Here is a 14,347-nt window from a genome sequence, read left to right as displayed (position 1 = left end):
AAGGAGACGGAGAGGCCATGGAACGCAAACCTCCTCCGAAGATTTTATAGTTGAGAGCAGTATGTATCACACCACCTTTTGTATTATGTACGAAGACTCCGGGTCCCCCGAGAAGAACTCGGGGACTACCCTCTTTTTATCTACATGATAAGTGTTATGCCAATGAGCATGTATTGTTTTATTATTTCCGCCTGGCACCGGGTTCGACCAGTCGGCCCGTAGGCTTGCCGCCTTCTAATATATGCCGCTTCCTGCAGCCGGACAATTAGTGTGTTGGCACCAAAAACTTCCCTTGTCAGAAGCCACAGCTCGCAGAGCGACTGAATGGCGTCCAGGGGTTGCAAAACGGTGCCGACATGAAAAACGGCTAAGGAAGAAATGCATATAGTTGAGGCCGGCACCGCGCCCGTTCGGCCGGCTACCGAGCAGCCAGCCAGCTGGCTTCTACTTCTCTTGCCAACACTCCGAATGGCTAAGTACTTGCTCTCCCATCAAAGCTAAGTACTTGACCCAACCGCAGTCCGCAGAGTGGCTGCTCGGTTGTCAAGAGGATTGCCGAGGGAGGGCGGCAAAGGAAAAAGCAAGGAGCTTAAAAGCAAAGAAAAGAATCCGGAAAAACAAAGCATGAATTGAAAATATATATTTACATAAGATAAAGGCCTATCGGCCAACTTTCAACAGAGTTTGATGTACACCCCGAGGGTGGAATTGTGCAAAACTAACCGAATTGTCCAGACTAGCAAGAAGGAAAAGAAAAACTCCTAAGGGGCAGCAGAAGGCTCCGGCTGGACGGTGGGGTCGGCATTGCCAGTCGGTGCAACTGAGGGCTTCGGCTGGACGTTGGAGTCGGCGGTGCCGGTGGGTGCAGCAGAAGGCTTCGGCTGGACGACGGAAGCGGCAGCACCAGTTGGGGTGGCGGACGGCTGGACGGCAGAGTCGGCGGCGTCCGTCAGCGGAATGGGCAGCTGGTCGGTCTCCGCCTGGCGGCCTCCAGCAGCGGTCGGTGCCTTGGAGCGCGGATTGTTGCTTGAGGCACGGTCAGGATGAGGCTGACCGTCCGCTCCAGCCTCCGGCATGTCATCTTCGTCCTCCTCCTCCTCATCCTCCTCATCCTCCCCTTCGTCGCTGGAGTCAATCACTTCGGCCGAAACCTCGCTGTCCACTCCGTTTAGCCCGAGCCACTCTAGCGGCGCTTCGGCACCTTCTTCGACCGCCTCCGGGATGAACACGCTGGTGTCGGTATAGTCGGTGATTGTCGCCGCCCTACTTATAAGCTCGGTCTCCACCGCCACCAGCTCCTCCTGCGCCTCCAGCCGAAACGTGGTCAACTAGGCTAGATCTAGCCCAGGATACCACACCTTGATGAACTCGAAGTCTCGGCGCGCTCCTGCCTAGGCTGCAGAACCCTTCCAGGCCTCCAGGCGGCTGGCCGCCACCTCCAACCAGTCGGCAGTCCGACTAGGGGTGCGTGGAGCCTGCACGCCTGGCTAGAGGGCACAAATCGCCTAGTCCCCGACACGCTGAAGACGGCGCAACATTTGATGGGCGGGCCGAAGACGGACCTGGATGCTGAGGATTTGCTCGTTGAGGGTCCGGGGGGCATCAGCGGCAATCTGCACGCCTTCCGCCCTCCGCTCCTCGTGTTGGGCCTCAATGATCTGGTTCGCGGCAACAGAGTGGCCCGGGAAGAAGTCTGCTCGGACAGAAGGCAAGTAAAACCAAAGTCAGAAACTAGCAGTCGGCCTAGATAAGGGCCGGCAGCTCAAAACAAGAAACAAAGAAAATGAAGTTTACCATCGACCAAGTCTTCGATGCTGCTGAAGCAGGCAGTCATCTGTGCCTCCTTGTCGGCCCAGGCGGAGCGCTCGGCCTCAAATTCAGCAAGGAGGTCGGTCTCCTTCACCTTTGCCTCCTGCTGGGCCGTCTTGAGAGCTTCCTCCTGCTCGGCAAGCTGAGCGACCAGCCGGTCATGCTCCTCAGCCAGCTTGCTGCACTCCGCCTCCTTGCCACGCAGGGCAGTGTTGGCTTCGCCCAGCTGCTGTTCTAGGGTGGCGTTGGCCTCTAAAGAAAAGAAAGAAGAAAGAATATCAGTCAAATAACGAAGAGGGATGCAGTTGCCAGGGAGATCCGACGCGACTGCTCAACAGTCGGCCCGAATCTCGGGTACTACAGCCCGCGGGTGCGCTATCGCGCCCCCACGGAGAAGAAGTTGCCAGCAAAAATAAAGTCACTGGGAAGATTCAGCCCGAATGCTCAGCAGTCGGCCCGAACCTTGGGGACTACAGCCCGCGGCTGCGACAGCACGCCCCCGTGAAGAAAGGAAATCGAAGCTTACTCCGGCTCTCAGACAAGTTGGCGGTCTATTTTTCCAGCTCCCGAACCCTGGAGTTGAAGGTGAACGTGCGAAGATTGTGTTAGTCCTACAAAACGGATATCAGATAAGTTAGCATTCGACACCGACAAGTTGAAGTTCTGGACCGCCTGCTCAGCAGCCGGGCCGAAACTTGGGGAGTACACCCAGTGGGTGCACTGGCGCGCCCCCATGAAGGATGCAAGAAGATCAAAACAAAGAAAAGTAGGAAACTTACGCGGATGGCTGCCCGCGAATCCAGGAACGCCTCGTTGCAGCGCTTGAGGGCTTCAGCTTCGGCCCGGAGCTTGGCCTGGACGTCGAGGGACGCCTGGTTCAGGGCGCCCGTCCCGCCCCCACGTATCCAGCTAGCAGGCGCGGCGCTGGTCGCCTCAGTGTCGGGGACCGACGAGCTCGTGACACCGGCCTCCAGCGGCCATGGTGCCGAGGCCGCTTTCCCAAGACGGAGGCATACGGGTGTGCGGACCTTAGGAGTCAGGTCCGTCGCCACCATGTCCCTGGCTGGTGGCACCAGCGGAGCGGCTGGCTGCTCGTCCTGCGGTCCGCCGGTTGATGGTGGCGGCGGCACGATAACGTCCGGCATGGCCACATCGCCGCCCTCCCTCTCCATGACCAGCTGCTCGTCGCTGGTTCCCCCAGTCGTTGCCAAAAAATCCGGTGGAGGTGGTGCGGAGTTCAAGGGAGTCACGAGAGGCGGCTCCTGGCGGCGTGCGGACTTTGCAAGCCGCTCCTTCTCCATGGCATCGGCCTCTGCTTGTGCCAGCTTCCTCGCTGCAGATGCGAAGGCCTTGTCCACCTCCGCCTTCGCCAGGCGGTCGGCCTCTTCCTCACGCGCCTCCCGTGTTTTCCGCTTGTGCACCTCCCGGAGGTCGGCGGCTGGGTCAATCCGCCGGCTGGTGGTGGAGGTTTCCGCCGACCTGATGACCGAAGCAGCGGCCGATTTCTCGAGGGTGAGCGGGGCCCTGAGATGGGAAAACAAGACAAAAAGTTTTTTAGGCAAGATCGGCAAAGGGGTGGAAACATGAGAAGGATACTTACGCCGACACCATGACTGGCACCTTCGGCTGCCTCTGGTACCTGGCCACCTTGGCCGCAGCTTCTTTCTACCTGGTCATCGCGGCCGGGTTCTTGGGCTTCTTCGGCGTGCTTCCAAACAGGGCAGCGCCTTGTTTCCGCTTGCGCTTGCCACATCGGGCGGGCGGCCCAGTAGAGGGGCCTGCGCTGGTGTTGGAAGTGCTCCGAGCGGGGTGCGGCTTGTCTTCGTCGTTGTTGTCGTGAGGCCAGGTCTCCACGTCGCCGCCCTCCTCGGAGCCGCCTGCTCCGTCGCTGCCGCCTGCTGCATCGTCCGCGAAGGTGGCCGCCCCCAAGTCGGGGTCGTCCACATCGCTCACTGCCCTGTCCGGCAGGTAGTCACCACCCGGCCCCACGATGGCGGCCGTTGCCTCGGACATATAAATCTGCGATCCAGAAAGAGAGTTGCTATACACAAGGAACAAGACTAAAAGCCAGAGCTAGAAGAACAAATCAAGGAACTTACGGCAGGCGGTGGGTCGTCGCGAGAATACGACAGCTTCCCGAACTGCCAATCTCCCTCCGACACCTTGAGGTTAGAGATCTCGTTCACCATCCTCGCAACCTCAGCATTCGCCATCTCCCTCGTGCACAACCTGCTCGGGTCGCGGTGCCCGCTCATCCAACAGATCAGATGAGGGCGGCCCTGGAGCAGGAGGACCCGGCGCTCGACGAAGGCGATAAGGAGGTCGGAGGCCACGAGGCCCTCCGATTCCTGGAGCACCCGGAGTCGGCCAATGGCAGCTGCCGCGTCCGCCGATACCAGCTTTGGCTTGTAGCCCCAGTTGGGCCGAAGCCCGACTAGGGGGCCGGCCTTGTAGGCCGGCAGGTTGATGAACTCGACAGCCGGATCGACGTTCTTGACATAAAAATAAGACTGCTGCCACAGTTTTACTGAGTGTGACAGTTTGTTGATGGGGAAGGCATTCCTCTTCGCGAGCCGGCGCATGGCGACAAACCCGCCGTATTCAGCCGCCGTGTCCTTGGCAGAGGTGCCGAGTTTTCCATAGAAGAATGCTCCCCACAGCTCGAGTGTGGGGAGGATGCCGATGTAGCCCTTGCACGCTGTGACGAAGGCGGAGAGCAGGGTCACGGTGTTGGGCGTCAGATGATGCGGTTGGAGATGGTTCAAGTCGAGGAACAAGCAGAGGAAGCCGCTCACCGGAAGGCCTAAGCCACGGAGAAAGTGCGAGCGAAAGACGACCCGCTCGTTCCCCTTCGGCGCCGGCGAAATCTCCTCCACCGGCGGCACCCGCGCCTTGACGAACGCCGTGTTGGGAATCCGACGCATATCCCGGAGGAAGGAGATGTGGTTTTCAATCACCGTCGAGCCGTCCCATTCGCCACCCTTCTCGCGCACCATGGCTTCAGGCAGGGCTACGAAGGGAGGAGGAGCCCGGCGCGGCGTGCGGCGGCAGCACCACGGCAAGCACGGAGCAGCAACAACAACAATGGCGGAGAGGGCAAGAGGAGGAAGAGAGTGTGGGAGGGGGCGCTCGTGCTCCGCCGCACCCTCCCTACTTATAGCCCACGGGCTATGAAGCCGAGGGGGCGGGACGTGGGATCGTGGGATTAACTGCGCCCACGACCCCTCGCCCCCCCGATTACTGCGCAAACTTACTGCGCCTTGAACGCTCATGGGAATCGCAACCGCCCACTTTGGTACAGCGGATCCTCCCGCGTGCCAAGGCTCGGTAGTGGCAGGCCAGGCCCACTGTCACGTCCCATCGGGAGCATGGGGTGGTAGGCTGGCCGAGCTGGCAAACACCGCGTGGCGTGCTTGTGGCAGGCGGTGGCCCTTGGAAGCTTAGCAGGCACACCACCTGTTTTCCCACCTCGTAGTTCAAAATCGGTCGACGACCCCGCCTTGTCAAAACCAACACCGCCAGTCGACACACTGCATGGCAGATCGAACATTCTCCTGGAGCTCGGTGAGGGGGAAGCCGTTGAGACTTAGCAGCCCCTCGACCATAATGCCTCACCGGCTTCGGGGACTACTGTCGGAGTAATGGGCCACGGGTAGCCTCACCCGAGTCCCTGCACATGTCAAAACTTTTGGCCGGCTTCGCCCCACAGTGCCCCAAGCTGAAGCTCCGCCATCCGGGGGCTGGCTGGCTAAACGTCCGGCCACCGAAGGACGGCCGACCACCAGCAGATGGCACCGAGAGCGGTCGGCTCCAGTCAACCGGCCTCTAGAGCGGACGGCGTCGTGCAGGCGGCCACCCAGTGCCCTTAGAGTCTGTGCCACCATCAAGAGGACGAGATAAGGCGTGGCTACAGTGAAGCCCCTCACCCCAGAATCTTGGGCTGGGCGTGGCCACAGTGCCCGTACAGGCAAAGATCTCCGCATGACATGGCACTGTTGCCACTCCCCCCTGACGTCATTCCGGATAGGCGGAGCCCTGTTCCCCATGACGACCTGTTGGTACGGCCCGCAGGCCGCGGGCCCTATTGGGCAGTGATGTCTCAGAATACAGCGGATGCCGAACCAGTCGGACCTGGGGAAGGCCGGCCTCCAGCAGGCGGCCGTCCCTTCCCTCAAAATGAGTACACCATTAACCTGATGAGACCAGGTGTGGCTACAGAAATCTCCCACCAGCAATGAGCTGACCAAGCCCGCGTCATTAGCAGCACGGCTACAGTGAGCAGCCACCGACCGGACCCGCCAGCGGCGAGAGCGGCCTGACGGCTCCGTACCAGACGAGCCGGCAGGCCCCAATAGTCGGCGGGGAAGCCGGAGGCCAAAGACACTGACAGCCGGGCCCAGCACCCGGCCGGATTACCATTGTACCCCTGGGGGGTAGGCCTATATAAACACCCTAGGGCACCCATGCAAAGGGTTCCCACTCCATCAGAACTAGCCACTCCCCTAGAGCAGGAGAGAGCTAGCCTTGCCTTCTCCTACTTCTAGCATACAACTCAAGGAGCACCTTTGTATCACTTGTGCCTTAGTGATCATGCGGAGACCCCGCAAAGCAGGACTAGGGGTTTTATCTCCTAGGAGAGCCCCGAACCTGGGTAAAGTATGCCGGCATTCATGTCTACGCCTCATCCCGCTTCCAGGCATCGGCGATGTTCTACTCGCTCCCACCATGATAAGCCATCCATGGGCATATGTCGCACCCAACTCCCAATAGATTCTACTCTTTTTACTAAAACGGTTAATGGAGAACTATTTGTGTGCCAAATATATGTTGATGATATTATATTTGGTTCAACTAACCCTCACTTTAGTGAAAAGTCTGGAAAGGTAATGTCGGAGAAGTTTGAGATGTCGATGATGAGTGAACTAAAATTCTTTCTCGGTTTGCAATCAAGCAAACTAAGGAAGGTACCTTTGTCACTCAAACAAAGTACACCAAGGACTTATTCAAGAAGTTCAATATGCAAGAATGCAAAGGTATGACTACACCCATGCCTACTAGTGGATATCTTGATTTGACCAAAGATGGTGAACCGGTTGATCAAATGGTTTATCGCTCTATGATTGGTTCATTGTTATATCTATGTGCTTCACGTCCCGATCTTATGTTAAGTGTGTGCATGTGTGCATGATATCAAGCCGCCCCTAAAGAATGTCATCTTAAGGCCGTGAAAAGGATAGTGAGATACTTAATCCATACACCAAATTTTGGCATTTGGTATCCAAAGAGGGCCTCTTTTAATCTTGTTAGCTACTCTGACTCGGACTATGCCGGTGACAAGGTTGATAGAAAGTCCACTTCGGGTACTTGTCAATTTCTTGGTAGATCTCTTGTGTCTTGGTCTTCGAAGAAACAAAACTCGGTATCCTTATCCACCGCCGAAGCGGAATACATTACCGCTGGTACATGTTGTGCTCAATTACTTTGTATGACCCAAACTCTTAAAGATTACAGGATATATGTGAAACATGTTCCATTACTTTGTGACAATGAAAGTGCTATCAAGATTGCTCACAATCCCGGGCAACATTCTCGAACTAAGCATATTGAAGTTCATCATCATTTCATTCGAGATCATGTTGCCAAAGGGGACATTAATCTTAAGCATGTTCGCACCGATAAGAAATTGGCGGATATTTTCACTAAACCACTTGATGAGAAAGTGTTTTGCAGGTTAAGAGGTGAATTAAACATCATTGATGCTTCAAACTTGGAGTAGGAACTCCATTTGATACATGCAAGACATGAGCCTATGACTAATCCTTGATATTTCTCTTATGATGATAATCTTATGCCTTGGATATATTTGCACCTTGCATGTTATCTAACGCATGTAGGTACTTGAATGAACCTAAATCTATGAGATTGTAACTCACTCACATCTTGAGCAATCTGTACATCACCAAGTATCTACACAACGGTGGTTGAAGACAAGGAAGCACGGAACCATTCAACCATATCCTTTGACAAATTCTGTATTGAGTTTCATAATTGTCATTTTGGATACACAAGTGCTCTTCCTTGCAAAACTAACTCATGTAGGTAGATGAACTCAAATTCCAAGTGGTGCTCCCAACTCTTAATGAGCTACATCAATTTTGAGCAATCCACACAAGTTCAACTACATAATCACGATCAACACCACCACCCAAGGTATGTTATTCCATCTTAGAGAAGCTTTACTCCAAGTCATGAGTCAAAGCAACTCGACAAGATGTGAATACATCAAGATGCTTAAACAAAAAATGGTAACCCCATTTTGAGCTGAAACGATGAGTATGGCCTATGATCAAGTGATCTCACTTGACTGCTAAGTCAATATACTCTAACATAGGTGACTTTGTTACCGACCAACTCTAGATGAAGTTTTCTTGTGTTCTTTTATGTGTTCTTGCATTTGTCTCATGCATATTTTTTTCCCCTTTCAAAAAAAAACTTCATCTAGAATTCTTTTATGTTTCTTTTTGTTCTGCATTCCCTGCATCCAATTCATTGCAAATCTTTCAGTTAATTCCTTGCAAATCCTTGTGAGATCTTACTTGTCTAGTGAGCTGAGGTGACAAGTGTCTTCTCTGTGATGAACTTGGTCACATCGGTCTGCTATTTTCAGTCCAACCGAAACCTCGCGGTGCAACCGAAGCATAAAACTCGGTGCCACCAATTTCACAACAGGAAAGACAACTTGCCATTTATTTCTGCATTCTGTTTGATCCAGCTGCACTCAATGAATCTTGTCCTCTACTAGCATCATATTCAACTTGCTGCTTTGTTCTGTGACTCAAGGACCAAACCCATCATGACAAAATCCAGAAGAACCCTTCTTGGAAATTGATGTCAAAGGGGGAGAGAGAGATCACATCAAAGCTTAATCATATCTATAGGGGGAGAGAATACTCAAGGGGAGAAAGAGTAATCATCAAGGACCCCAGATGCTTGGTGTTCAAGAGGAGAGAAGTCACATGTCTTTAAGAGGGGAAAGACATGTTCATATCTGGTTGCATTTAGCTTTGTTTTTTTCTTTGAGCTCTGATTTTCTGTTCCCTATCTTCTCCCAGTATCCTATGCTAGATTCAGGGGGAGCAAGACATCTAAGGTAAGGAAATACTTGAATTCATTGCACATCTTTACCTTTGGGGACATGTCTACATTCACTGTGGTACTTAGTACTCACTCTACATGTCATCCCGGTCTTAGTTCTCTTGTGGGTTCTTTTGTTTGCTCTGGCTAGTAGGTGTATCTGTGTTATCTAACCTTGTTTACGCAGGTTCATTCCATCCTAAGCCAACTCAAGACCACAAGGTAAGTATATGCATCACAACCATGTCTATGAGGAATTCTTGTTGATGTACATACTGTTTGCAAGAAGGACTCATGAGAATGAGGTATATTCCCCATATTCACATCTTTTGCTATGATGCATATAGCCAAGATACATGTAACACATTGCTTACTTTGTCATGCTTATGCATTCGCATGCTCCTATATTCCATATTCACATGATTGCATATGTGTAGGGGGGTCCTATGCATGTTACATGTCTTTCCAAAGCTTTACTTGTTATTCTCTATATCTTTATATAAAGCTTTGATGTATGTTGTCATCAATTACCAAAAAGGGGGAGATTGAAAGCACAAGTGCTCCATGGGTGGTTTTGGTAATTAATATCAACATATCTCTTGTTGGACTAATACTTTTACCTGGTATATTTCAGATAAGTTCAACAATGGAGTGGCATGGACTAGAGGATGTGGAACCCCTTCAAGATGCTAAGGACAAAGGATTGGGTCAAGCTCAAATCTCAAGAGTCTACATTTTCTATTTTAGTGATCCAAGATCACATTGAGTCTATACGAAAAGCCAATACTATCAAGAAGGGATGAGGTGTTGCTTAATGGCTTGCTTGCTCAAACTGCTTAGTGATATGCTCCAAAGCCCTCAACTACCTTCTCACATCCACATATGACCCAAACCAAAATTCCAACTTGGCCCCACCGATTCTTTCTATCCAGCACCACCGAGTTCAGATATCATAGCCACTGCCACAAACCCTAGGCAAACCGGTCTCACCGATAGGGATCTCGATCTCACCGAGATGGGATTGTAAACTCTCTGTGTATGTCCATTACCAAAATCGGTCCTACCGAGTTTGTGTAATCGGTCCTACCGAGATTACAATGCAAACTCACTGTTCCTCTTCGTAACATTTTGGTCTTACCGAGATGAGCGAATCGGTCCCACCGAGTTTGCCTGACCAACTCTCTGGTTAGCTTATTACCAAAATCGGTCCCACCGAGTTTGTGTAATCGGTCTCATCGAGATAATGTTATGCCCTAACCCTAATCATATCGGTCCTACTGAGCTGCATGTCGGTCCCACTGAAAATCATAACGGTCACATCATTTGCTGAATCGGTCCGACCGAGTTTCTCAATTCGGTCCCATCGAGATTGGTAAGTTGTGTGTAACTGTTAGATTTTGTGTGGAGGCTATATATACCCCTCCACCCAGTCTTCATTCATGGAGAGAGCCATCAGAACGTGCCTACACTTCCAGCATTCATTTTCTGAGAGAGAACCACCTACTCATGTGTTGAGGACAAGATATTCCATTCCTACCATATGAATCTTGATCTCTAGCCTTCCCCAAGTTGCTTTCCACTCAAATCTTCTTTCCACCAAATCCAAATCCTGTGAGAGAGAGTTGAGTGTTGGGGAGACTATCATTTGAAGCACAAGAGCAAGGAGTTCATCATCAACACACCATTTGTTACTTCTTGGAGAGTGGTGTCTCAGAGATTGGCTAGGTGTCACTTGGGAGCCTACGACAAGATTGTGGAGTTGAACCAAGGAGTTTGTAAGGGCAAGGAGATCGCCTACTTTGTGAAGATCTACCCTAGTGAGGCAAGTCCTTCATGGACGATGGCCATGGTGGGATAGACAAGGTTGCTTCTTTGTGGACCCTTCGTGGGTGGAGCCCTCCGTGGACTCGCGCAGCCGTTACCCTTCATGGGTTGAAGTCTCCATCAACGTGGATGTACGATAGCACAACCTATCAGAACCACGTCTCAAAAATCTCTGTGTCTCCAAATTGTGTTTGCACACTCCAATCCCATTCCTTTACATTCTTGCAAGTTGCATGCTTTACTTTCCGCTGCTCATATACTCTTTGCGTGCTTGCTTGATATGTATTGTGATTGCTAAACTTGTGCCAAAACTCCACTTCAACTTAAAGAAATTAAAAACTGCACCTTTTCTCACCTAGTGTCTAATCACCCCCTCTAGACACCTCTTCTCGATCCTTTCAGACGCTAAACCAGTTATTGATCATCAACGATGGTTAAATCCTAAGATGAAAGAAGTGGTAAGAAAGGAGATACTAAAGCTCCTTGAGGCAGGTATAATTTATCCTGTTGCTGATAGTTAGTGGGTAAGTCCTGTCCATTGTGACCCTAAGAAGGGAGGTATTACTGTCGTTCATAATGATAAAGATGAATTGATCCCGCAAAGAATTATTACAGGTTATAGGATGGTAATTGATTTCCGCATATTAAGTAAAGCTACTAAAAAGGATCATTACCCTTTACCTTTTATTGATCAAATGCTAGAAATACTACCCAAACATACACATTTTTGCTTTCTAGATGGTTACTCTGGTTTCTCTCAAATACCTGTGTCGGCGGATGATCAAGCAAAGACTACTTTTACTTGCACTTTCGGTACTTTTGCTTATAGATGTATGCCTTTTGGTTTATGTAATGCACCTGCTACCTTTTAAAGATGGCTATATTCTCTAACTTTTGTGAAAAGATTTGTGAGGTATTCATGGATGATTTCTCCGTTTATGGATCCTCCTTTGATGATTGTTTGAGCAACCTTGAACAAGTTTTGCAGAGATGTGAAGATACTAGTCTTGTTTTGAATTGAGAGAAGTGCCACTTTATGGTTAATGAAGGCATTGTCTTGGGGCATAAGATTTCTGAAAGAGGTATTGAAGTTGATAAAGCAAAAGTTGATGCTATTGAAAAGATGCCATGTCCCAAGGACATTAATGGTATAAGAAGTTTCCTTGGTCATGTCGGTTTTTATGGGAGGTTCATTAAGGACTTTTATAAAATCTCTAGGCCTCTGACTAATTTATTGCAAAAAGATATTCCTTTTGTCTTCGATGATGATTGTGTAGAAGCATTTGAAATACTTAAGAAAGCTTTGATTTCTGCACCTATTGTTCAGCCACCTGATTGGAATTTACCCTTTGAAATTAGGGACAATTGATTTTATACCCTTAGTTGGGTCACACTCGACAGATTAATCCCTAATTTCCGAAAACCCTCGATTTTGCCCAAGCCCGTTTGCTCCTCTTATGGTTTTGCCCTTCCGTCACGTTTCCATCCAGTTAGTGTCACTTGACCGTCACTTGATGGTCAACAGACAGTCAAAAGACACTAACTGGATGGAAACGTGACGGAAGGGCAAAACCATAAGAGGAGCAAACGGGGTTGGGCAAAACCGAGGGTTTTCAGAAACTAGGGGTAAATCTGTCGAGTGTGACCCAACTAAGGGTATAAAATCAATTATCCCTTGAAATTATGTGTGATGCTAGCGATTATGCTGTAGGTGTTGTTCTAGGACAAAGAGTTGATAAGAAACTAAATGTTATTCAATATGCTAGTAAAACTCTAGACGCTGCCCAGAGAAATTATGCTACCACTAAAAAAGAATTCTTAGCAGTTGTATTTGCTTGTGATAAGTTCAGACCTTATATTGTTGATTCTAAAGTAACTATTCACACTGATCATGCTGCTATTAAATATCTTATGGAAAAGAAAGATGCTAAACTAGACTTATTAGATGGGTTCTCTTGCTACAAGAATTTGATTTGCATATTATTGATAGAAAGGGAGCTGAGAACCCCATTACAGACAACTTGTCTAGGTTAGAGAATGTACTTGATGACCCACTACCTATTGATGATAGTTTTCCTGATGAACAATTAGCGGTCATAAATGCTTCTCGTGCTGCTCCATGGTATGATGATTATGCTAATTACATTGTTGCTAAATTTATACCACCTAGTTTCACACATCAGCAAAAGAAAAAGTTCTTTTATGATTTAAGACATTACTTCTGGGATGACCCACACCTTTATAAAGAAGGAGTAGATGGTGTTATTAGATGTTGTGTACCTGAGCATGAACAGGAATAGATCCTACGCAAGTGTAACTCTGAGGCATATGGAGGACACCACGATGGAGATAGAACAGCACATAAGGTATTGCAATTTGGTTTTTATTTGCCTACTCACATCAAAGATGCCTGTAGGTTTGTCTTGTATTGTGATGAATGTCAAAGAATTGGTAATATTAGTAGACGTCAAGAAATGCCTATGAATTATTCTCTTGTTATTGAACCATTTGATGTTTGGGGCTTTGATTATATGGGACCTTTTCCCGCCTCTAATGGATATACATATATTTTAGTTGTTGTTGATTACGTTACTAAGTGGGTAGAAGCTATTCCAACTAGTAGTGCTGATCATAACACTTTTATTAAGATGCTTAAAGAAGTTATTTTTACGAGGTTTGGAGTCCCTAGATATCTCATGACTAATGGTGGTTCACATTTTATTCATGGTGCTTTTCGTAAAATGCTCGCTAAGTATGATGTTAATCATAGAATTGCATCTCCATATCACCCGCAGTCTAGTGGTCAAGTAGAATTGAGTAATAGAGAGCTCAAATTAATTTTGCAAAATACTGTTAATAGATCTAGAAAGAATTGGTCCAAGAAACTTGATGATGCATTATGGGCCTATAGAACTGCATATAAAAATCCTATGGGTATGTCTCCGTATAAAATGGTTCATGGAAAAGCATGTCACTTACCTCTCGAACTTGAACATAAGGCATATTGGGCTATTAAAGAGCTCAATTATGATTTCAAACTTGCCGGTGAGAAGAGGTTATTTGGTATTAGCTCACTTGATGAATGGAGAACCCAAGCCTATGAGAATGCCAAGCTGTTTAAAGAAAAAGTTAAAAGATGGCATCACAAAAGGATACAAAAGCGTCAGTTTAATGTAGGTGATTATGTGTTGCTATACAACTCTCATTTAAGATTTCTTGCAAGAAAACTTCTCTCTAAATGGGAAGGCCCTTACATTATCGAGGAGGTCTATCATTCCGGCGCCATAAAAATCAACAACTTCGAAGGCACAAACCCGTAGGTGGTTAACGGTCAAGAATCAAACATTATATCTCAGGTAATCCTATAAATGTTGAAATTAATATTATTGGCACCGTAACCCCGGAGGAATACATAAGGGACACTTTCCAGAACGTTTCAGAATCCAAAAAGGAATAGGTATGTGGTACGGTAAGTAAACCGACTCCAAAACAGTTCTAATAGCAATTTTTCTCCGTTTTGGAATATTTAAGAAAATAGGAGAATAGGAAGTAGTCCGGGAAGGACACGAGGCGTCCACGA

The sequence above is a fragment of the Triticum aestivum genome, chromosome 7B, assembly GCF_018294505.1.
Source record: "Triticum aestivum cultivar Chinese Spring chromosome 7B, IWGSC CS RefSeq v2.1, whole genome shotgun sequence".
NCBI classification, from domain to species: domain Eukaryota; kingdom Viridiplantae; phylum Streptophyta; class Magnoliopsida; order Poales; family Poaceae; genus Triticum; species Triticum aestivum.
This window is presented reverse-complemented; position numbering follows the sequence as displayed.